This window comes from Muntiacus reevesi, chromosome 19 (genome assembly GCF_963930625.1).
Source record: "Muntiacus reevesi chromosome 19, mMunRee1.1, whole genome shotgun sequence".
In the NCBI taxonomy this organism is placed as follows: Eukaryota; Metazoa; Chordata; class Mammalia; order Artiodactyla; family Cervidae; genus Muntiacus; species Muntiacus reevesi.
The window spans coordinates 17,287,804-17,313,664 of record NC_089267.1 but is presented as its reverse complement, the minus strand read 5'-3'; the positions used below and the strand labels follow the sequence as shown (position 1 = coordinate 17,313,664).

The 25,861-nt window shown below is 38.3% G+C and overlaps 1 long non-coding RNA gene across 1 annotated transcript in view; it reads left to right on the top strand.

The window, feature by feature from the left end:
• The window catches only part of LOC136150857 (uncharacterized), a 150,916-nt gene extending 126,287 nt beyond the window's left edge, over positions 1-24,629 (top strand). The window contains exon 3 of the long non-coding RNA XR_010659946.1: positions 24,480-24,629. This is a non-coding gene — a long non-coding RNA (uncharacterized lncRNA). The remainder of the gene's footprint in view (positions 1-24,479) is intronic.
• Positions 24,630-25,861: the final 1,232 nt, after the last annotated feature.

Below are 25,861 nucleotides of genomic sequence, written 5' to 3'. Positions count from 1 at the left end.
AACACTGGAGTGGGTTACCATGCCCTCCTCCAGGGGATCTTGCCAGGCTAGGGATCAAACCCAGGTCTTCCACATTGCAGGCAGATTCTTTACCATCTGAGCCACCAAGGAAGCCCATTAGATTGTTTATAAAGTTATAAAGCTCTTAGAAATCCTCATAAGGCAAAAGTTACTGTATAATAGTGAAATACTAACCTCTGAGCAGCAGCTGGCAAGCCTGGTTTTCATATGCCTTAAGGCACATCACTGAATCTATTGACACCTATAAAGTTTCCTCCTTTTGAAAAAAAAAAGTTTTACAAAGGTTAGCTTCTTTAATGTTCCTTTTACACTGTCCTGCACAGGGTATTCTTCTAAGTAGCAAAGGTCAGAATGATGGTTGATGTGTCTAATAATACTTTTAGATTTTACTCTTTACTCTCTGGTGGTTAGGTATGTTCTGTGTTGTGTATTCTCTTTGTTGAAATTGCTGCAACTGTTAAAATGTTTCATAAGCTTATTTGTTTTTATAGTGGGCAGATTGATTCATTAGAACTGACACAATTAGCAGTGGAAAGTGATCACTGAATGTATTTTGAAGGCATCTTGGTTTGATGAAAACACATGAGTTTGGAGGGTGGATCGACTTATTTTAGAAACTCACCTTTGCTTCAAATAAGCTGGGTAGTGTTGTGAAAATGTCATAAGTCTCTTAAATTTGTTTTCATTTGTGTGGAGTCACAATACTTGCAACCAATGCTGCCAGGAGCCAACACACGAGACCCTACCCATGACAAGGCCATGAGGAAGGAAACCTGACTGGCAAGGCGGATCAGGTTTTCAGGGGTTTCGAAAAGGCCAGCTCACGAGATCCCACCCATGACAAGGTCACGAGGAGAAAGCCTGACAGGCAAGGCAGATCAGGTTTTCAGGGATTTAAAAAAGCTGCCCCTGGCACTCACCTTAAAGATGATATCTGTCTTTTTGATGCCTGCCTCAATAGACTACTCCCTAATTTCTGTGACACAGGCAGAAGGCCTTCCCCTATCTCTTCCCAAATAAGAATCAGTTTAGAACTTTAATCAATAAGTTTCCCAGGTGGTGGTATTTTATGAGATTATCCAGGGTGAAAGGAGTGTTTTAATTTAAATTCCTTTGCTGGTAGTTTGTTAGCCAAATGCATTTATGCCCTTGGTACTAATATGGATAATTGCTTATAATATCCTAATCATAAAATAGCATAAAGAACCTGATTATATAAAAGCCCTAATAGACATAGAGCCTTTTTAAGGGGTAAAGGAGTCCTATTAGAAGACATAAGAAAAATTATTCTATAGGTGGTTATTGGGTTGAGATTTGCTTGCTGTGTTTTGCTTGCTGTGTTTTTGCTTTTAATGTGCTAAGGTTGTGCTATAGAAACCATTGTTAATATAGTTAAAGATCTAGAGAAATAAGGACTTAGCCCTAGTGTGGTAACAAAGAGATGGTTGTTAATTGTCAGCCAGGAGTGCTAGGCAGAAGCTGCCTCACCAAAGTCGCAGAGTCAGTATGGGGTAAACTTCTTAGATAAACGCAACTGACAACTTTTGCAGAAGGATTAATTTTTGTATTAACAAGGATATAATTCTACTCTGTACTATTTCCCTATGAGATTGCTACCTTTCAGTTAAAGTCACCATAAAAACGGAAAATAGGTTTACATTCACCTGACCTGCATAAAATGTTAATAGTGCCAAGGCCAGAAGATCATGTGCTAAGAATTACTATAGAATTAGAAAGCAAAAAAATCCTGCTTTTCCTAAAAAACAAAATGATGTAATACTAATCCTGTGTAATCATGAGTAAGCATCTTGTACCTTGAAAACGTTCTGTGAAAGGGTATAAAACCGGTTGTGAAAAAGTAAAACACAGACTTGGCCCTATCAAGGCTAGTCTCACGTGTCTTCTCTCTCTCTCGCCAACGCTGTTCATCCTGAGGGTACCCCCTGGATTCTGCTGAGGCTGGACCCTGGCACAATGCAAGACTGATTTGAGAATAAAATGAGATAACATATGAGGAACTAACAATGTCTGGAGAATATGTGTTTAATAAATGTATGTTTTTCTTTTCTTATAGGTAAGACTTTTCTACTTAGAGGCCTCCTTGATAAGCATTTCAAGCTTCTTTTAGATTTTACCACTTGAGAATCTGTTGTCTTTAAGCTCAACACTCGATGTTTCTATAATGATAATACTGTATCAGCTAATACTTAATGGTTATGTAATGATTATATCATTCTCAACACATGATTACCCTCAACAGTCTCATTTCTTTCCTACTTATTTAGGTCCATTTTACAGATGAAGAAAATGAGATATAGAGAGGCTGAGTAATTTGTCCACGGTAAAACTAGCAGACTTGAGGGTCTACCCTCAGAGTCTGACTCCAAAGCAGTGTTCTAAGAACTGCCTCTTGGTATAATATTCACTTTCTGTCTCTTCTCCCACCACATTAATTGCTACTGTGTCAGCTAAAGAGGATTAGACAGAGACAAGAAGGATCCCTTTCCCATCATCTGTGTAGCTTGAAACTAGAGCCAAAGAGCAAGAGCAGGAAGGAAAGAACAAACTGCTGAGAGGGCAGTGAGGGGGAGAGGGTCGGGGAAATCTCAGCTACAGCAGGGGTTGCGATGGTCACTTTAACCTCAGAAGCTCGCTCATGGTAAAGCAGCTGGGCTGATGGTTGCCTCTAGGTCCTGGGTAGTAAGCCTCTGGAAGCTCACTTTGCACCAAGAATCGTTATTTTCTTGTCAGTCGAATTAAGTCACTAAGTCTGGGTATAGTAATACCCATTTTGGGTCATCTGCTTCCAAGAGGGGTTCTGGGGCCCACAGTAGAGGGCTAGTCTCTGCCTTCCTTATCACTTAGCTGGGTCTTTGAGCCCAGGGACTGCTCTGCTCAAATTAAGTTGTATATGCTTAAATGTTTTATTTATTCAAATGCTGTTTGTTTTTTTTTTTCTCAATTGAAAAAAGAATCAGAGTTTGAAGAGTAAAAGCTTTTATCCATGACTGTTTACACCAGCAAGTCATCAGAACTCTACCGTGCACTAGTAGGGTTGTGGTCCCTGCCACTTGCCCACCCATGTAACGTGGTCAGGTTAGACGATCATTCAGGCAGTGGGTTCTAGAAGATTCTGACACTCAGGACTCAGGTCTGCAGGCACGCAGAACAAAGGGCCTCAAGCACAAGACCTTTCAGCTTCAACTCCAGTCTCAGGAACCTGACCCCTTCATTGACATGTGATTAGATGTTACCCATCTCTTTTGGCTGTGGCTTGAATTTTGAATCTCTAAAGAATGAATGAATGCATTATATACATTTGAACTTAAGGATCTTTCAATTATCTGCATGGAAATTTGTGCAAAAGAGGCAAACTGACAAACCACTGATTTTTACTGCATTTCACTTTTACCATCCTAAACTCTTGTTTCCTAATTTCTCCTCTGAGCAACTAGGCTTGCTTGTGAATAACTCTTGTATTCCCTGGCGTGTAGCTTTTGGACATACTGTTAGAAGGATTTTGAATTGGATGAAATTGAAATTGGGGTCTGTGTTTTAAATAGGAATCATATGCTAGTTTATTTTATGTTTTTATTTTTAAATTTTGGCTGTGCTGGGTCTTCGTTGCAGTGCACAGGTTTTCTTCAGTTGTGGACCATGGGGCTTAGAACGCACCAGCTCAGTAGTTGCAGCACAGGGGCTCTCTCCTTGCCCTGGGGTAGATGGGATCTTAGTTCCTCGACTAGGGATTGAACCCACACCCCCTGCATTAAAAAGTATATCCTTAACCACTGAACCACCAAAGAAGTCCCCTGGGATCTAATATTTTTTTTACACAATTCCGTTAGTGCTATACTCACCTTCTTCCCTCTGTTACCGTGGATTACCATTGACAAAGGACAACTGTGTACTTGTTTAGTACTATTCTAAGACTACAGAGTAAAATTTCCATTTATAGTTTTAGAATTTTAGAATATTAGAATTATTCATTTTAGAAATATTAGAAGTTTAGAAATTTTAAAGGACTCATGTAGGTAGTGAGAGTTGAAGTCAGAAGTCTCTAAACCTTGTGGACACAAAAACTTATAACTAATGAGTGTGCTTTTATCAACTCAATTTTCTTCAGATTTGCCAGCACAGAAGGGTGGTTTGAAAAACCAAATAAATGAGTCTTGGGAAATAATGTTTTATTTATCTTACAAGGGAATTAATTCTCAAAATCAGTGAATAAATCTTTCTCAGATTGATGAGGAAAACAGTACAATTAAATTTTTATGATGTTTACTGAGCAAGTATCTACTTTCAGGAATAAAAACACCTTTTTCCCTCTTTAGTTCCATCTCAAAAGCTAACAGAATTTTGGAAAGCAGTCAAGTCTGTGAAGTTAGAGTTCGGTGGGTGTTTTGATGTGCTAGGTGAGATAAATTTGCCAAGGATCAGCTTCCTTCTCTGGCTACACTTCCCCCTCCTCAGTGAAATATTTAAAAGGAAACATCTCTGAATCATTTTTACTAATGATTGGACAACAGCATGGTCACTCCTGGCTGTAGTCTTCCTTCTCCCCAGGACAGGTTAGGAATAAAAGACACAATGACATGAAAACATTTCCCAGAAACTACATTTCCAACTTTGTGATTAATCTCTCAAATCTAAATAGAAGCGCTAAAGTGGAACACACAGGAAAATAAGACAGGCACATGGAGTGAAATGAGACGAATTTGTTTAACCTCACTAGCATTTCTGTCGGAGAAGGCAATGGCACCCCACTCCAGTACTCTTGCCTGGAAAATCCCATGGACGGAGGAGCCTGGTAGGCTGCAGTCCATGGGGTCGCTAAGAGTCGGACACAACTGAGCAACTTCACTTTCACTTTTCACTTTCATGCATTGGAGAAGGAAATGGTAACCCACTCCAGTGTTCTTGCCTGGAGAATCCCAGGGACGGGGAAGCCTGGTGGGCTGCCGTCTATGAGGTCGCACAGAGTCAAACACGACTGAAGTGACTTAGCAGTAGCAGCAGCATTTCTGTGAGCTGGATTTCCTGTTAGCTTTCTTTGTTAGCAGTAATTCACAATAAAACATCCTATGTGAAATCTTAGATAAAATATAAGAAAATATGTATCCAGAATATAGTATATCTTAAAATTAAAGAAAATTGATTTGATTGAATCTGTGGGATTTTCTACAATAGGTTTTTGCTTATGCTGAGTCAGGGCTTTCATTTATTTATTTATTTTAATCATATGTAACCTGAGCCATAATAATAAAAGATATCATAGTTGTGGATATGAATAACAAACCTACATTAGCAATTAAATCACATTATGAGGAAGCCAGCAGGATCAGTTGGTAAATGTTCTCTATATTAACTAACTCTGAGGGTGGGGATGGAGGCTGAAATTTTGAAAAGATCTCAAACTCTTTACTCAGAATGATTTTTTTTTTTTAAATTAGAGTACAAGGATGTCTTTGATGTCAATCGGTGATAACAAAGATCTGTTTTAATTGCCTGTATTTATGATCACTTGCATTCAATCATATTATATCTAGGAAAAATGTGTCTCATTCTCTGTATAGTAGAAAGTGTTCAAAAGTAGAAGTGTTCTTTAAGCATAATAATTTGATGTTTGTTTATGTTTCTAAGATCCAAGTTTGGCTCCTGATCTTAGAATAATTGTGATTTCAGTCTGTGAAATGGAGTATTTCCTGCCATATTGGTAAACAAGGGGGATGTGAGCAGACAGGATGCTGGCCCCAGACAGCTGAGATGCATAGGAAAGGAATGCTTTCAGTGAGCCTAGATGCTTGCATCTTCCCATACACCGAAAAGCACTAAATTCCTCAAGATATCTAGTTTTCCTTAATGAACAATAATATTTTGATGTTCAGACTCCCTGCCCTTTGCTGCAGACTTCTGTATAACCTGACTTCTCCCCTGGCCTCTCTGGAGCAGTTTCTCAGAGCTGCTTGAGATGCTGCCTTCTGGGCCTGAAGTCCTAACAGTTTTCACTGAATAAATGTAACTCTCAACTTTTAGGTTGCATGCATTTTTTTCAGTCAACAAATTTTATTCTTAGCCCCATGAATACTGAGAAATACAAAGAAAAATCATGGATGTGGCTGACTCACATACAGCAGGTTAAAGAGAGCATTTAGTACTAAACTAAGAAGAGGAGAAACAATTTTGTATTTGAAGCGTCTTTAAAGTTTATAAAACACTGTACAATTGTATATTTATTACAGAAAGTCTGAATTTAAGGTAGAATTTCTCACTCGGAGAGTCTTTATAGCAATTTTCTTTCTTTCTTTCTTTTTTTTTTTTTTTGTAGTACTTAGTAATTTTGTTTCTCATAGCAATTTCCAAGACATTTTTGTACTCAGTTCTATGATTTTTTTGTTGTTGTTGCAGTTCTAAGTATTTGGACTGAGCACAATTACTAATTACTAATTTTTGATTAAGGCATCGGGGATAACTCACAGGTGGGAAAGCCATTTTCTTTGACTCTCCTACCAGCTCTTATCAATTGAATGCTATAATGAGACTGAGTCCTGCCTCAGGCAGGAGAGAGCACTGTGATTGATTAATAATGTCTATAAAAGGGTTTGGGGCGGGGGCGGGCACATGTAGATATGTATACAAATCTTGTAACTGTTCTCCCTAGATTAATTAATAGAAAAGAAGTCTTGGATCCAGTGGGAGTGTCTGTCCAGCATTGCAAACAAGAGCGTAACCTGCACTGCAACCCAGCAGGTTATAATCTGTTCATTACTGCAGAGTTAAACCCTGTTCCTAAGGAATCTATCTCCTCAACTCAGGTTTCTGATCTGCAGATATTTAGTGTCATAGAATGCAGCCACTGTTGGCCTATTCTACAACACATGAGTACCTCTGTGTCTCTCTGTTCACACTGTTGGCTGAACTCAGGTAGGCAAGGCACCAGCCGGGAAGCTGGAAGAAAACTGGAGGAGCTGTAGGAACTGCAGAGCAGACACGTTTATTCTCCAGTGGCGGCAAAGGGGTTTCTGAGGTGCGGTGTACATCTTGTCTGCAGAACAAAAGCGGCCTTGTGCCCGTGGCCGAGCGGGTACAACATGATGCGCATGCGCAGTGCTCTAAGTGAGCTCAGCTGGTGCATAATCACGCAGGGTCATTGTTAACAGGGTGTGGGGACAGGGTGTGGGACTGAGAGGGTTGGCGAGAGAGCCTGACTGACGCCACCTTGGCTGCGTGCTATTTCCCCGCAATCGGAGAAAGAGTTCCGGGCACTTTTCAGCAGCCTTCCAGGTTCCTCCTTCCATGGGATTCTCCAGGCGAGAACCCTGGAGTGGGTTGCCATTTCCTTCACCAGGGGATCTTCCCGACTCAGGGATCGAACCCGGGTCTCCCTCATTTCAGGCAGACGCTTTACCCTCTGAACCATCAGGGAAGTCCAGAATTATCCTCATATACATTTAATTTGAAATTTGAAGTGAAATATGTCAAATATTAAGCCAGAAGTTTCCTAAGGAAAATGGAGCTCTTTAGATCAGCAAAACCCGAATCTGTAGTGGCCTCTTCTGAGCCTGAAGGATAATGCAGATTCACAGGCAGGAGTCCTTAGCCTACCTCGAGTCACACAGGACCTGCATTCACACAGGAAACACCACTGAGGATGTGGACTTCGCTGCTTGCTCATCTGTCTGAACTCTTCAAGCATCCTCCGCACACCTTCCTCTGAAATGGGAGAAGCTCTTGTTCTTCTCACCCCGTGTTATCTTTTCCGTTCTGTTTGTCCCATGTCTTGTCACCTTCCTCTGTCCTCCCTCTTTCTTACTCTCCTCCTGCGCCTCCAGGGTTGATGGCGAGCCTTCTGCCCAGCCAGTCTTTTCTGAACCTCTTCCCATTCACGTCTCTCAACCCCCCCTCTCTATGGCATCCTCCCTCTCCACCTCCAGCTTCTGCAGAATTGTTGAGTGCCAAGATAGAGATCAAACTAGAATTAATAAAAAATAATTTAAAAATAATGAAACTCAGTGAATGAAGTTTTTAAAGGAAAAAAAGGGTCTTTAATTTAGTCAGTATTACTCTTTTATGAGGGCTTCCCAGGTGGCTCAGTGGTGAAGAATCTGCCTGCCAAAGTAGGAGATGTGGGTTTGATCCCTGGGTTGAAAAGATCCCCTGGAAGAGGAAATGACAACCCACTCCAGTATTCTTGCCTGGAGAATCCCATGGACAGAGGAGCCTGGTGGGTTACAGTCCACGGGGTCACAAAGAGTCAGACAGAAGTGAGTACACACTTAGACACTCTTCCATGGGGGAAGATTTTAGTCAACTGCTGTTTCACATTGGTTTGTTTCAAACTGCAGATTACTTTTTAATCTTTCATGGAATGCAAATAAAGTGATGGTCCTTTCCTACCAGATGTGCTGGATAGGCATGAGGGCACACGCATTTTCCTAACCAATATTTTCATCAAGAACCTATTCAGAGTCTTCAAATTACTTCCTACTTCCATCCTATTTGAACTGCGAAACTCTGCCTGAGGCAGGCTTGCATCCTGAAGTGCTCTCAGAGGCCTGGGGACTAGGATGTTAGGAGTATTACAGAGAACCTTAAATTGTGGCTTGATCTTATATTGGAAAGCAAAAATTGTATTTATATTCTGTTACAGAGGGCTTTGAGATTTATACATTTGAATAAGAATCAGGACTGATGTGCTAATGTCCCATGAGGACGGTCCTTTGCCAGAGTATTTCTGTGTAAGTGCCTGAGTGCTTAGGGTTCAGCAGCAGCCTTAGAAGCTGAGCCAGGTGGTGTTTGGAGGATGCTTCCTTTTCCCCTTTCCTTGTTCCTCCCACCCCACGGAATTGTAGGTTTGCTCAAGATGAATGAAAAATTAAAATATCATAGGGAAATTGAAAAATAGTGGGAAATGATAAAGCCTTACTTTGTGTCTTGTTTTGGAATAAACAAGAGATGATGCTATGTGATGGAGTAATAACTGCACTGTTAATCTGGAGTCTAGAGGTGTGACTTTCCTTGTCTAGGACACATTATTCCTCATGTGTAAAATGAAGAGGAATCAGAACATCATCCCTGCAGTCTTCCCTAGTCCTGAAATGACAGGAGTCAGCAAGTGGGAGAGCACACAGAAAGTCTTTCTACTTAAGACAGAAGCAAGGCAGAGATGCTGCCTGGAGAGAAAGGGTGTGCGTGTCCTCCCCAGTCAGGGGGAGTGCAGTACAGAGGCACTGGTTAAGTCATCTATATAGGACAGTTCTTCGGGGTCTTTGTTTACCTTCGGCCAATTATGTGGTTTGTTTTAGGTCCTGACCTGCCCTAGGGCCCTCCCCGACATGTGTGGGCATGACTTTTTCTCGAAATGGATTCCAGCCCAGAGGCCTATGGGACTGCCTTAGCATCACATATTATGGGACAGTGCCTCTTCCTTTTTGACCCCCAAGGAGGCTTTCTGGGCATGTGAAATGTCTCCCTTGCCTCAAAGATGGGAACTATATAACCTCCTGATCCTTTACTCAAACAAGATTTAGCCCCTGTCTGTTCCTGCCATGACTGTTATCTTACAACGTCCACAAGACGCAAGGCCTGGGTCACAAGACACAAGGCCTGGCTGTTTACCCGGTTTCAGTTGTTGCTTCCACTTTGGAGAGCAAACAGGAGGATGGTTGTAAGCGTCTAACCTGGAGCCCACTTAGCTCCTGTCTCAGGAAATGCAAACAGGAAGGCTGTTGTGAATGCCTAGCCTGGGGCCCATCTGTCTCCCACCTCAATCTCTCAGAGTATATTGCTGTAATTAAAAACAATGCAGTTTTACCTATGTTCCATTTATTGCTTTGTTTATGTATTACTGTGCGTTCCTTTTTAAAGGAAAACTAAAGTAAGCTGATGTGCCAAAAGTGTGTCTGCTTTATGTTTCAAATAAAAATTAGTTTGCTAAATCTATTTTTTCCCTTTTTTTTACTCATGGATTTTTTTTTTCCTATTTAAGACTATATTTCTCCCCTCTTGTTTTCCTTATATTTAAAATTCATATGTTTTTCTTTTCCTATGAGTTGAGTATTTAGTTGGCTGATTTTTGTGCTCGTTTTTTTTTTGTTAAACAGTGAAAGCTTAAAGCTCAATACGTACTTTGAGCTCAGCTTAACTGTTAATTGCTCAGTCGTGGGTGACTCTTTGCAACCCCATGGACTGTAGCCCATCAGGCTCATCTCTCCATGGAATACTCCAGGCAAGAATACTGGAAAGGGTAGCCATTTCCTTTTCTAGGGAATCTTCGAAACCCAGGGATCAAACATGGTCTCCTACATTTCAGGCAGATTCTTTACTATCTGAGCCACCAGGGAAGATTCTAATTTGCTTCATGAGCCTGTTGATTTCCAAATGTAATTAAAGTAGCAACTTAGGTATCATTTACCCTTCAGAACTTGGGCATAAGCACTTAACATTTTCAAATAAAAAAACTTTTATGATTTTGAATTTTTAAAAAAAGCCTTCAAAATAATAAACACATTATCTTGTTTTAAATATTTTTTACTAATGTGCAGTTACCTACATTTCTTAATTTATAAACTTTAATGAATATCTATCATTCACATACTTTGAAAAATGAGGAGTATAGCTCATTACATTACCTTCTCCTTATGCCTCCAACAACCTGTCTAAACTGTCACTGCCTCAGTCTGTCGCATACTTATTTTTAGCTATTTTATTGTTTGCCTTTAAACCATTACACAATATACTTAGAATTCTCTTTTACCAGTTAACCTCAGGTGGTATCTGTTGACTCTGCAGTGTCCACGACGAAAGAACCAGCACATCTGTGCTTCTCACCACTTCTGACTTTTTCACCTCTGTAACCTCTGACCTCCATGTATATGTACATATATATGTGTATATATACATATATATGTATATCTATACATGTATCTTGACTTTCAATTATCTGTATTTATAGCATCTACATTTTATCCTTAATTATAGTTAAATCTTTCGTGCTCTGTCTACAGATTTATTTTAAACACTTTACCATAAGGAGCTCAAACTGTAGAGTACATAGATATTATTTATTAAGGAACCAGGAAGGGTTTTGAAGCCACAGTGAAACTGTTCAGTGTCATTTCCAGGGCTCCAAAGTGCTCTGGCACCAGGAATTCAGCGAGAGCCAAAGTGAGAGATAAGAAGGATTTATTAGAATAGGATGCTTGCAGGGTTCACAAGTGGACAGGCAAGCATTGACCTGCCCTGAGTATTCAGTGGCTTACATTTTTATAATCAGAAGAAGAGAGGGGAGAGCAAGAAGATCTTTGTCTTGAGGAGACATCACATTTCCATCATCAGTTCCTCCCCCAAGTTGGCAGGGAAGTTTACTTGTCCCTGCCTGTATGATCAGGCCAGGACAGTAATAGCACCTGAGAAATATTTTTGGATCTCAGTACAGAGAGACTCTTTCATTTTGAAAAGTCACCTTTCCATAAATGATTGTTTTTTTGTGTGCACAGGGCCTGTTTTGGGGGTCTTTAACTTGATGACACCACTGGGCAGGTTGTAGGCCTGCATGTTTGAGTGATAGTTTGGCTAGGCTCACAATTATTTATCTTGTCTCAAAATTATTTTTTCTCAAAACTCTGAAAGCATTGTCTCAAATTTTTTCTAGCATCCAGTTTTGTTCACAGGTAGTCTTATGATGTTCTGAGTCTCATCATTTTGAAAATCATCCACGTTTTCTGTTTTGAAAACTTGTTAAATTTTTCTCTTTGTTTCTGAGGTTCTGAAATTTCTAGAGGCTCTTCATGAAAAACGGTCTTTGAAATTTTTTATTTGTAAACTTTAGTTTTTAGAACAGTTTCAGATTTACAGAAAAAATTGAGCAGATAGTATAGAGTACCCATATGTCCCACGCTATATTACATTTCCCAGTTAGTAACATTCTTATATTAGTGTGTTATGTTTGCTGTATTTAATGGCTCAATGTGATACATTATTATTAACAAGAGTCAATAGTTTATTCATTTCTCCATTTTTCTTATTAAATGACTTTTTTTTTTTCTGTCTTAGGATCCCATCCATGTTACCAGACTACATTTGTCATGCTTCTTAGGCTCCTCTTGGCTGTAACATCTCAGACTTTCTTTGTTTTTGATGACCTTGATAGTGCTTAGGAGTCCTGACCAGGTATATTGTGGGATGCCCCTTTGTTGGAATTTTTCTGAAATTTTCCTCATAACTAGCCTGGGATTGTGGATTTTGGGGAGGAAGATCACAGAGGTGGTGTCATTTCATTACATCATATCAAGGGTGCATACTGTCAACATGATTTATAATTGTTGATGTAGACTTTGATCCCTTTGTTGAAACAGTATTTTTCAGGTTTCTCCACTTTCAAGTTACTCTTTTCTCCTTCTTTCTCTACTATATTCTTTGTAAGAAAGTTCCCTATGGGCAGCCTACACTTAAGGAGCAGGAGTTATGCTCTCCTACCTTTAGGGTAAAATATCTATATAAATGTATTTAGAATTCTTCTGCAAGGGTATTTGTCTAGTTTATTAATTCATTTAAGCATTTATATTAGTATGGACTCATGGCATTTATTTCATATTCTGGGTTATAATTCAATGCTACTTTACTTACTTTTGTTCAAATTGTTCCTGCTTTGGCCATTTGGGAGCTCTTTCAGTCAGCTCCTGTATCTGTTTGACATAACCCATCATTGTACTTTACTTTTTTTCTTTCCAGTATGTCTTGAAGTAGTTACTTTCTGTCACTAGAAGAGCTTACTTTGTATATGTCCTGCTCCAGTCCAAGAATCAGCCATTTCTGCAAGGAGCCCCAGTTCTTTTTACTGTAAAATGGTATTAAGACACCAAGATCCGGGCCTCAGGTGTTCTTATTGCTACTGGGATGTCATTGCTTCTCAGCTCTCTCAATATTAACCTACATATGTGCCTGCACACAGATGTGTGTGTGTGTGATACTGCACACATAGCAGTATCAGAATTGTTAACCTGGAGATCACAGAAGCAGCTTTATCAACTACAGTACAGTGCTTGTGTGTGGCTCCTTTTACCTTTAGTTTTATAGATTCCATTTATTTCCAAAGTTAGTTCGGGCAGCACCGTTTCCCCCACCTCTTTCAGCAAGGTTGCTTGATGCATTTGTATGTGGTTAGATTTTTTTAAATCAAATTCTACAGTTAATCCTGAATTATTTCTCTAAGTTGAAAGTTGAAATTTCCACATATAATATTGTACTTGTTTATTTCTTTTTGCAGGCCTCGATTTTTATTTTTGTTTTATTTAAAGCATTTTCACCAAGCACAAGATAAAAGTGAATTTTATTGACTCCCAAATGACCAATACATAGTATGAGATTTATCTTTGGTAGCTCTGTTAGTTGAAGAATTTTAATTTCACAACTGATGGGAATGGTTCATGTACAAGCTTGCAAATTTTCAGGAGGGAGAATATGGTTGCTTAAATGAAGTGGGAAACTAAGGCACATAGAAGTTAAAGTTATTGAAGAATCTGTTCATGTATAGATGCAACTCTGATTGTCTTGTTTTCATTATGCTATGCTGAATAACAGGGGACACTTCTGTTTCTGAACAAATTGATCTGAATTTACCCTCGGTTAGAAATTTTAATTAGTATTAGCATAATGGAGTTTATGGGCTATTTGATTCTTTAAAATTAATGTTCTATCATTTAACACACGGAAATTTTAAGCATTTTGGCATGATGGGGAAATGAATATTTTTATTGTAATTCAGAATCATCTTTCTTAGTTTTAAAGGGAACTTGTGAAGTCAAAGCATTACTGAATTGAACTAAGTAAATGTTATTTGATTTATTTTTATAGTGCCTACTGGTCTGCCATGAAGAATAATAACAACATTTATGACTAACAGCAAATTTAGTGCTTGTGTCACACCAGCATTGGATAGAAGTGCTAACACTTAATAATTACCTTGTTGCTAACTTGGCCTTAATAAGAAAACATTCTTTTTAAAAATACATGACTAGTCATGTAATTTTGTATACGAGTAGTTCATTAAGAAACAAAAAAGCAACTTTAGTGAGTCTGAGTTAAAGAAAATGACTCAGTAAAAGCTCTAATGAGCTATGAAAGATAACATTGGATGGCACAGACTTCCTTCCCTCCCCTCTCCCATCCCTGATATCTGAGAGTCATTAAAGTGCATATAATAGGATTATTGTTTAGTTGCTCAGTCCTGTCTGACTCTTTGCAGCCCCATGGACTTTAGCCCTCCAGGCTCCTCTCTCCGTGGGATTTTCCAGACAATAATACTGGAGTAGGTTGCCATTTCTTTCTCCAAGGGATCTTTCTGACCCAGGGATCAAACTTGTGTCTCCTATGTTTCCTGTATTGTAGGTGAATTCTTCATCACTGTGCCACCTGGGAAGCCTTGTAATATGCTTATATGCTTTAAAAATGATGTCTCTTCAAGCATGCTTACCCTTTGCATAGAAAGAGATAGTTCAAGGTTATGCTAAATAAAATATTATATGTGCCATTTATGTGAAAAGTTGCCTAAGGCAAAAAATGTGGAATATGTTTATCTATCCTTCTGCCTTGTGTCCCAGATTTAGCACCAAAATGTGCCCTGAATTGGATTAAGCTTTCAGAATATTTTCAAAAGGACCCTCAAAAGATGGCCTGTAACATCAAAGATCTTTTTCTTTAAAAAAAATTTTTTTTTGTTGCACCACATGGCATGTGGGATCTTAGTTGCCCAACCAGGGATGGAACCCATGCCCTCTGCATTAGAAGCATGGACTTCTAACCACTGGACCTCTAGGGAAGTCCCAAAGGTCTTTTTAGTTAAAGTTCTTTGCCAAAAACCAAAGGCATGTATCTCTTACCCATCATTTGTGGCAAAACAAGGCAATAAAAAGATGTATGTACGTTCCATACACAAAGATTATGTTAAAAGTAAAAGACATAGGGTTGGAAATAGAGAGGAGAGGGATAACACCAACAATTATTGAGTGTCTGCTGTATTCCAAGTGCTTAAAGAAGTCATAGTAGCTTATAATAGTTAAACCATCTTCATGCGAAATGATTTTTATGGAGTATTTAAATTCATTCCCAACAACATAGCTATAAAGAAAATATTATTATCTCTCCAGTCCATGTATGGGAAAGATGATATCTTGCAAGGTTAAGTAAGCTTGCTGCTGCTGCTAAGTCACTTCAGTCGTGTCCAACTCTGTGTGGGTTTCAAATGCATAGACATCTGACTCCAGTGCTCTTAACCACTGGGTCAGTTTACATATGAAAATATATTCTCAAAATACACTTTTGGGATAGAAGTTATTATTATTTCTGTTTTTAAGATTAGAAAACCGACCCAGACTTTAGATACTTGCCAAGGATCACATGGCTAGTAAGTATCTCTTTAGATTTTAAACCTATATCTGTGAATTTAGGGAAAGTTATTTAATACAAAAAGAAAATACATGCATTTAGAAGAGAAGTTTGAAGACATATTTTAGAGAGGAGGAATTAAAATAATCAAACAGGAGAATTTTTTTTTTTTTTTTTTTAGTATATATTTTCATATTTGAAGACAACCACAAGTAGAAAATGTTTTCAGATTTCTTCCTTACCTAAGGGGGAAATGGCAACTCACTTCAGTATTCTTGCCTGAAGAATTCCACAGATAGAGGAGCCTGGTGGGCTATAGTCGATGGAGTCACAGAGTTGGCCATGTCTGAGCAACTGAGCGCACGCGCGGGCACACACACACACACCTTCCCTCAAGTGTGAATGTAACACTTGCGTCTATTACCTTCTGTTATCGAGAATAGGAACTAGATGCAAAACCAACATGCTCAATTATGAGCAGCGAGTCAAGTGACAAGTCATCCATCCAAATTTAGGGAACCAGCCTGTTGTTTCATGTCCAGTTCTAACTGTTGTCTTTTGACCTGCATATAGACTTCAAGAAGGCAGGTCAGGTGGTCTGGTATTCCCCTCTCTTTAAGAATTTTCCACAGTTTGTTGTGATCCATATAGTCAAAGGCTTTGGTGTAGTCAATAATGCAGAAGTAGATGTATTTTTGGAACTCTCTTGGTTTTTCAGTGATCCAACAAATGTTGGCAATTTGACCTCTGGTTCCTCTGCCTTTTCTAAATCCAGCTTGAACATCTTGAACAACTGAAAGTTCTCAGTTCATGTACTGTTGAAACCCTTGCTTGGAGAATTTTGAGCATTATTTTGGTAGCGTATGAGATGAGTGCAATTGTGTGGTAGTTTGAACATTCTTTGGCATTGCCTTTCTCTGGGATTGGAGTGAAAACTGACCTTTTCCAGTCCTGTGGACACTGCTGAGTTTTCCAAATTTGTTGGCATATAGAGTGTAGCACTTTAACAGCATCATCTTTTAGGATTTGAAATAGCTCAACTGGAATTTCATCACCTCCACTAGCTTTGTTAGTAGTGATGCTTCCTAAGGCCCACTTGACTTTTCATTCCAGGTGTCTGGCTCTAGGTGAGTGATACAAGCTCCACCCAGTTTTTTTATTAGAGCTGTAATTTTTAGAGTTATCAGACATTGGCTTAGACAGTGTTAAACTTTCCCCCTTATTTGGTGGCTGCTGTTGCATTAATCTCCATCAGAAACCTCCAGACAGAGGCAGGGTGAGATTGAGTTAGGAATTAGACAGTGTGAGATATTACTCTTCCTATGTCCTGGGTTGAAACACCAATCAATAGCAAAGCCCCCCAATATTGACTCTATTAAAATGAATATTGTGGCATTCATCTTGGAAAAGGAGGATACAAATGATGAAATAGGTCTTTCAATAGTATAAATATATTGGAAATACTTGAGAAAATCCTGATTAATTTTTCAACAACTTCTAGTGAATTTCTATTTAACTGGTTAACTTATGTATATAATTGACATATAACATCTCATGTGTTTCAGGTAGACAGCATAATGATACAATATTTGTATATACTATGCAATGATCACTGCAATATCTAGTTGACATCTGTCACCGTACATAGATGCAAAACATTTTTTTCTTCTGATGAAAACTCTAAAGTTTTATTCTCTTAGCAACTTTCATATATGCAAGTATATATGCTGTGAATTACATCCCCATGATTTATTCATTTTGTAACTGGGAGTTTGTACCTTTTGACCTGCCTCACCCATTTTCCCTGCCTACTCTCCACCTCTACCCCTGGCAACCAGCACTCTGTTCTCTGTATCTTTGGACTTGTTTTTTCCTTTTAGATTCCACATATGGGGAAGATCACATGGTGTTTGTCTCTCTTTGTGTGATTTATTTCACTCAGTGTAACATCTTTAAGGTCCACTCATGTTGCAAATTACAAGATTTCATTCTTTTTTATGACTGAATAATATTCCATTGTAGTGAATTTCTATTTTAATACTTAAAGAGGAAGGATTGCAATTTATATTTTGACATAGATATTGATCTAGTTACATTGTCATATAATTGATTATTTCCTGCATGTTTTAAGAAATCCCAACAAAGTTAAAGAAAAAATCAAACAACAACAGAATATACAGTTCCTATTTGTGCTGTTTCTGAGAACAGAAGAAGGATTACTCGTTGAAAATGCAGAAGGTGTATTTTTATGGGCCCAAGAGGAGAAAAAGCAAACAATGGATGGGACTGCACAGAAAGGCAGTTTTGCAGGTTGAGTTCCCTGGAAGCAGCCTCTGAGACAGTGTATAATGTGCAGGGAATTTTTTTGAAAAGTGCCCTTTGGAAAGCAGGGAAATTAAGTAGGATTTCACAGTGGAAGTTGAGTTTGGATGGAAGCCCAGTGGTCCTTCAGAAATGTCTTCAGGTAGGCCACAGTAGCTAGCCTTTCTTACCCCTCCATCCCTAAATGGACTCTGCTGCGGCTGCTAAGTCACTTCAGTCGTGTCCGACTCTGTGCGACCCCATAGACGTCAGCCCACCAGGCTCCCCCATCCCTGGGATTCTCCAGGGAAGAACACTGGAGTGGGTTGCCATTTCCTTCTCCAATGCATAAAAGTGAAAAGTGAAAGTGAAGTTGCTCAGTCGTGTCTGACTCCCAGTGACCCCATGGACTGCAGCCTACCAGGCTCCTCAGTTCTTGGAATTTTCCAGGCAAGAGTACTGGAGTGGGGTGCCATTGCCTTCTCCTTAATGGACTCTAGACATCCTGAAACAGGCATGGTGCTGGGCATGGCATCTCTGTGCAGTTGAGGCAATCCATGGAGAAGGCTGTTGACTGTTAGCACTTCATTGAAGGGTGCCTGGTGGCACATCATCATGTCCACTGTACAGAGTAAGTTCCCCATGACTGCTCATGTTCAAATAGAGCCATGGTGATCATTCACTAGAAAAGCTGAAGAGAAATCCCCACATTGGGACCAATTGTTGGTGTTCTTTAAGACTCCTTCCTTCCAACTCTATTTTTCTTATGTCACCAAAAATCAAAATGACTTGACTTAGTGGTATTTAATTTAGCCTCATTAACTTCTGAATGGAAATGAAATTCATTGAGCCTGGTAGAAATTTGACACTCAAAATGGAAAAAAAAACACAAAACCCTCTGTTGAACTTATCTCTTACTTTAGTACCTCTTTAACACCAGGAAGTGAGGAGGATAAAGTCAAACCATATCTTTTAAAGAAATTGCTAAACATTAAGAGGCCATTGAGAAAATAAAAGACTGACATTTTGGCAGAACCTCTCATCATATACTGTATTTAATTTTTCACCATGCAGTGTGGTGTGTTCTGCATGCTTTAGTTAAAAAAATATTCTAAAGTAAATATGCAAATTTACTTTTTAAAGTGCAGCAGTTAATACTAATCCTTGCAATGAAAACTGGACACATTTGCAAACTGAGATGGATATTGATGTACAGTCACTAAAAGACCTACCTCCTTGCACTTTGTAAGAAGAGGGATGGCAGGCAAAGGTTGCCAGTGTATATGGAGGTAAACTCTTACACTGCATACTTATTTATTCTCCTAACATAGTGAGAGAAATATAGTTAATTAACTAAATATAGTTAAATGACTATAGTAAAAATGCTTAATATGGAGTATTTGTAAAAAAAAACCTTTTTGAAATGAATTTTTAAACTGATGATAAATTCTTATGAATTGTTTTGGTGACACCATCAAGTATCTTGCTTGAAGATTTAAAGCCAACTTTGAATCAGAGAGCTTCACACTCTGAGGTACTTATTTACTTTTGACTGAATCTGCCATCACTTCATGGCAAATAGATGGGGAAACAATAGAAACAGTGAGAGACTTTATTTTCTTGGACTCTAAAATCACTGCAGATGGTGAATCAGTTCAGTTCAGTTCAGTTCAGTTGCTCAGTCATGTCCGACTCTTTGCGACCTCATGAACCACAGCACGCCAGGCCTCCATGTCCATCACCAACTCCTGGAGTTCACTCAAACTCATGCCCATCGAGTCGGTGATGCCATTCAGTCATCTCATCCTCTGTCTTCCCCTTCTCCTCCTGCCTCCAATCCCTCCCAGCATCAGGGTCTTTCCCAATGAGTCAACTGTTCATGTGAGGTGGCCAAAGTATTGGAGTTTCAGCTTCAGCATCAGTCCTTCCAATGAACACCCAGGACTGATCACCTTTAGGATGGTGACTGCAGCCTTGCAATTAAAAAATGTTTCCTCCTTGAAAGAAAAGCTATGACCAACCTAGACAGCATATTAAAAAGCAGAAACATTACTTTGCCAACAAAGGTTCATCTAGTCAAAGCTATTGTTTTTCCAGTAGTCATGTATGGATGTGAGAGTTGGACTATAAAGAAGGCTAAGTGCTGAAGAATTGATGCTTTTGAACTGTGGTGTTGGAGAAGACTCTTGAGAGTCCCTTGGACTGCAAGGAGATCCACCCAGTCAATCCTAAAGGAAATCAGTCCTGAATTTTCATTGGATGGACTGATGCTGAAACTGTACTCCAATACTTTTGCCACCTGATGCAAAGAACTGAAAAGACCCTGATGTTGGGAAAGATTGAAGACAGGAGGAGAAGGGGACAACAGAGGATGAAATGGTTGGATGGCATCACCGACTCAATGGACATGAGTTTAAGCAAGCTCTGGGAGTGGTGATGTACAGGAAAGTCTGGTGTGCTGCAGTCCATGGGGTTGCAAAGAGTCAGACATGACTGAGCGACTCGAACTGAAATGAATCTGTAAGCCTTGAATAACCTCCATCATTCTCAATCAGGGTCATAGGAGACTGTTTTCACTTCTCCCTCTTTCTTTCCGTAGCCAATGTCATCTGTAAGATTCTAGGCTAAAAAAGCAGGCTTTTCAAGTGTTCCACAGGATATTATCTAATTTGAAGTGATTCAATAGTGGAGAGGATGATATTTTCTGAAAATTTCACACACACTCATATCAGGTTTCATTTTAGTGATGTCTTCTCCCAGGAATAGACTGTCCTGGCACATGAAAGGATTCGCAGTTTGCAAAACTGCCTCTTTGAGTTCAATACATGTATCTTGAAAGTGAAAGTGTTAATTGCATAGTTGTGTCCAACTCTTTGTGACTCCATGGATTGTAGCCCATGGGCTTCCTCTATCCATGGGATTTCCCAGGCAAGAATAGTAGAGTAGGTAGCCATTTCCTTCTTTAGGGGATCTTCCTGACCCAGTGATCAAACCCAGGTCTCCTGCATTGCAGGTAGGTTCTTTACTATCTGAATATATGTATTTTGGCTTGTCCTATATTTGTTTGCCAATTGAAGACACCAAAGTCATGATTAAGTTGTTCCTATCCAAAATACAAGAAATGGAGGCTGTTTATTTATTTTTACCCCTTCTCCCTTTCAACTCATTGCCCCTAAGATGTAGAAGCTGTTTCTCACCCATAACACTTTGTGTTCAGCCATGGTCATTCTCTCTCAGTAGTCTCTGAAATACTTCTGTTCATGTATTTTCACAAATAATTACAGCATAATTGCAATATAATTTGAATTTGAATTTGAGAGCTGTGTGGAGCTACTTACTGGGAAATCGTAAGGAGGAACAACTTCTGGTCCACATTCCAAAGGAAGACTACGGGAGAAGTATTTTCCTAAATGCTCATAAATTTCGAGGCTAGAAGTAGTTTTTTCCAATATGACCCAGTAGAAGCCTTGGCTGGATCACTTGTAAGACTTAGTTCATTTTTAGCCAGAGGGATCTTTTTTTATGGGAAGGAAGAAGACATTTCATCCCTTCGATTATGCCTGGTCCCTTTAAATCTCAGTGAGAGTTGTGCTTGTAATTTGGAGAACTCCGGCTGTATGGAGCAAGCCCTGACCATGTTTGCCATCTATCTCCACTGATCACACCATTCACCATAGCAAACACCCACCTTGCCCTGATGGCTATGTATTTTCTTGGGTTGTGTGTTTTTTTTTTTTGTTTGTTTGTTTGTTTTATGACTGGATTGTTAACTCTAAAATCAAGTGTTTCCAAAGTTGAATCCCAGTACTGCATGGATCATAACCACTTGAGGTGCTTGCATGTTTAACAAGCTTCTCATGTAATCCTTTTGCAATATGTGAAGTACCAGAGAGGCTGAGCACACACTTTCAGTTCTATAGGGGATAAAATCAGTAATACTAAAGTTTTTGATACTTTTGCCAGAAGCCCAAGTGTATGACTTCTAAGAGGAAAGAGGAGAGTCAGTCTTAGAGTCTTATTTCCCCCAAGTGTGTGTGTCTATTTTTATGTATTTTAATCTAGAAATACCCATGGGTTACATTTTTCAATGAACAACATTATTTGAAGTTAATGGTAAAATTTGAAAAAAATTTTCACTTTTTTGAGCTTATTTTATAATAGTGTGTACAAGAAGTAGGTGAAATTCTAGTGGGTGGCTCGATATTGTATTAATTTTAATTATTTGCAGTCAGAGAGGGAGAAAAAAGACCTGGTGAACTGGGTCTTCAGGTCTGACATCATAACTTGTTTTGAGTTACTGCTTTAAATTGGACAAGTCCCACAAAATCTGCTCAATTTTCCATTCTACAAAATAGATGTAACATCTGTTGTCACTTGAGAAAATATAACAAATGAAATTTATTATGCAGTGATATACCTAGACATCCTGAGAAGAAAGTTTTAAATTAATAGAGATATTATTTGGAATAATAGAGATAATATTTCACAGATATTATCTGTGAAAACTGTGGGAATTTTTAGAAATTATTCAGTTCTATACATGCTGTCTATACATAAGATATTTTATTCTATAAAATTTCTGAGAAACCGCAGAGATATTTAGGTATTGCTGAAAGTTTTTGTGTCTAAAATGCACATTTTACTTTACTTTTAAGATATCTGAATTGCCATCTATCTAGATCTCTTTTTCTTTCAAATATAAATGTTAAAAATTATTTATTTTCATAACTTATTTGGTATTCATGTGAATTTTTTGTTAAATAAATTTGATGTATGACATTGTTTAAGGTATGCAACCAGTGATAAATTTATGTATTATGATTGTTATTGTAATGATATTTCACACCTGTGTCATATTACATAATTATCCTTTCATTTTAGTGGTTGCAATAATTAAGTTCTAGTCTGTTAGTAAGTTTGATGATTATAGTACAATATTGTTGTCTAAATTCACTATACTGTGCATTAGATTTCTATGGCTTATTTACTACTTTTAAGTTTGTACCCTTAAACAGCATCTAACTTACTCTCTAACTCTCTAAAATGTAACCCATGGGTATTTCTCGATTAAAATACATAAAAATAGACACACACACTTGGGGGAAATAAGACTCTAAGACTGACTCTCCTCTTTCCTCTTAGAAGTCATACACTTGGGCTTCTGGCAAAAGTACCAAAAACTTTAGTATTACTGATTTTATCTCCCATAGAACTCTAACTCCTGGTAACTACAATTTTATTCAGTTTTTACAGGTTTGGCTTTTTTAGATTCTACATGTAAGTGATTCATATCAGTACTTGCTTTTCTCTGTCTTACTTAGCTCATTATCATAATGTGCTCTAGGTGCGTCTATATTGTTGCAAATGGCAGGATATCCTTCTTTCTCGTAGATAAATAATACTCCTCAGTTGGTAAAGAGTCGCCCTACAATGCAGGAGACCTTGTTTCGATTCCTGGGTTGGGAAGATCTCCTGGAGAAGGAAAAGGCAACCCACTCCAGTATTCTTGCCTGGAGAATTCCATGGACAGAGGAACCTGGCGGGCTGCAGTCCATGGAGTCGCAAAGAGCTGGACATGACTGAGCAGAAATGCACATCTATCTATCTGTCTTTTCTATCTATCTGTCTATCTGTCTATCCATCCATCCATCTCACATCTTCCTTATCCGTTCATTCATTGATGGTCATTTCGGTTGTTTGCATGTATTGGCTATTGTGAATAATGCTGTAATAGCCATGAGAGTGTATATATCTCTTAAATCCTTTTTTCTAAATGTAACTTTTTGAGCAATTTGCTAACTCCTTAAAATCAAAGATTTAGTTTTAAAATTGAAGCATATTCTTTTATAGTGTATTACAAAGGAATAAGTAGGATGTTTTGAGTACTTGATTGTAGATGCAAACTCCCCAAACTTCCTTCCCTCTCATTTACCTTCTGCAATGTCTGCTTTTCCCTGAGCTTTTCCTGTTTTCTGTAGTTGAAATTGCGTTTTACCCCAACACGTCCAATCTAGTCACTTGATTGTACTTCTGTCCAACACAGTCTCTCTCTCTATTATTTTTCTTCTTTCTGTGTTATGACAATAATCTCTCTTCTTTGCTCTAATCAAGTCTAGGCATATTTTCAACCCCACTGCCATTTTCAACTTTCCCTCCCATCCAAGAACATTTCCACGACTTCACATTATATTAAAAGCACATGAGAGATCTCCTGCAAGAAAATAACTTGTGGATTTTTTTTCTAGATAGTTATTTCTATGGATTAGCTGTTTAGAGTCACTGATTAATTAATGATCCAAGCTATTATGCAATCATTTATGAGGCTTTGGATAACAAATCTTCAATCTTCTTTCTTTGTAGTATTGCCTCTGTTTTATTTCTATCAAAATCAATTCAATTCAACAAATATTTGAGCACCTACCATCTGTTTAGCTGCATATTAACATGTGTGTGTGTTTCTGTGTTAAGGGGAATAGTGTGCCTATCTGTGCGAAATTTACCTGTGGAGTTCAGTAGAGAGCTCTGAGAAAGGAATGAAGATTCTATTATCTGCTATTCTATTATTTCTGCAGTTTTTACAAATGAAACTCAAATGTCTTCATCGATTTAAATTTTTCTTCCTAAGATCTCAAAGAATATAATTGCATGATAAAATCCATTTGAATGCTACCCACTATTATAGTATTTATTCATTGAGTTGGTAAATTTCTTTCAATAGCAAAAGTGGTACCCTCAAGTTATTTATATTCACTCTTTTATCTGTTAACTTACAGATGGGGGCACAGAGAAGACAGAGAGAAATGGAGGGCTCAAGTTATATTTAGAGGAAGACAAACAGGACCTCATGATGAATTGGACATAATGGAGATAAAAAATGAGAAATCAAGGATCACATCAATTGTTTTAATCCTCACAACGACCTTAAGAGGTAAGTGTTACTATTGTCCACAACTTACAGACAACTACGACAGTGAGAAGAGTAAAGCCTTGCCGAAGGCCGTATACTTACTTAGCAAGTGAAGGTGTGAGGACTGGACCCAGCCTACCACATACAACCATCATAAATACAGAACAAGGTGCGTCTTACATCTTTTCAAGGGTGATACTTGATTTTAAGCTTTTCATTTTAGCATATTCTCATTTATCTTGAATTCAAGACCTAGAATAGATCCAAATTGTGCTTTTTTCTTTTAAATAAGTTAGAATCAACTATTAAATAAGTTAGCTGGTCTCAGAGATTTATTTAAAAATCTAACTTCCAGAATATTTTATAATGTCCATATCAACTTAGTTTGATATGTACTTAATATATCTACTCTAGTATGCAGAGAAAAAAGAATACTTATAACAGTGATTGTCAAGAATAATGAGATACTGAATTTCTTGCCAAATCACCAGTGAGAGACTGTGTTTGTTTAGAAGTATTTTATTCTTTTATTTTATTGTGTTCTAGGACTTTGAGAATTGATATAAATTGATATCGTCTTGGTGAACACAGTTTAATTTCATCTAGACAATCCCTCAGGTATCCTTACCTCCTTAGAGGCAGGAATACGTTAAATTTCATGTTTTCAAGAATACAATAAAATTTCTTAAATGAAAGCAAATATGATAGACTGTCTTCCCAGAAGAACTTAGTGTCTGGTGGGATGAAGGGAAAGACTTCCCCAAACAACACCTGTCCCCCACCCCCGCCAATATGCATTTGCCTTTATAAGAAGATTGTTTCATCAGAACTTGGTTGATGAGAGGATAATGAATTCCCCTGAGTTAGGGTAATGTCTGTGGGGGGGAGAAAATCTGCTTATGAGTCAATGGATTTTGATTATACATATATAACTTCCTCTATTTCTTTGTAATTTGAAGTATGTATCATAATCTGAGGCCAGATGTTTATAGCACTATAGGATCTGATTAAGATATATGAATTTTGTTAGATGAAAGCATTGATGGTTTGGGAGGAGAGGATGGTTCTCAAAGGAGGCCAGATGGGTTTTGTTTTCAAAAGTGGAGACAGTATTTAAGAATAGAAAATTTTATACTTTTGTCTCTAGAAGAGACAATATCAAGTAGACATCATGATTCAAAGGCATTGTACATGGAAATGTATTATAATTTCATTTTTCATACACCAGGTATGTCCCATTGTTCCATG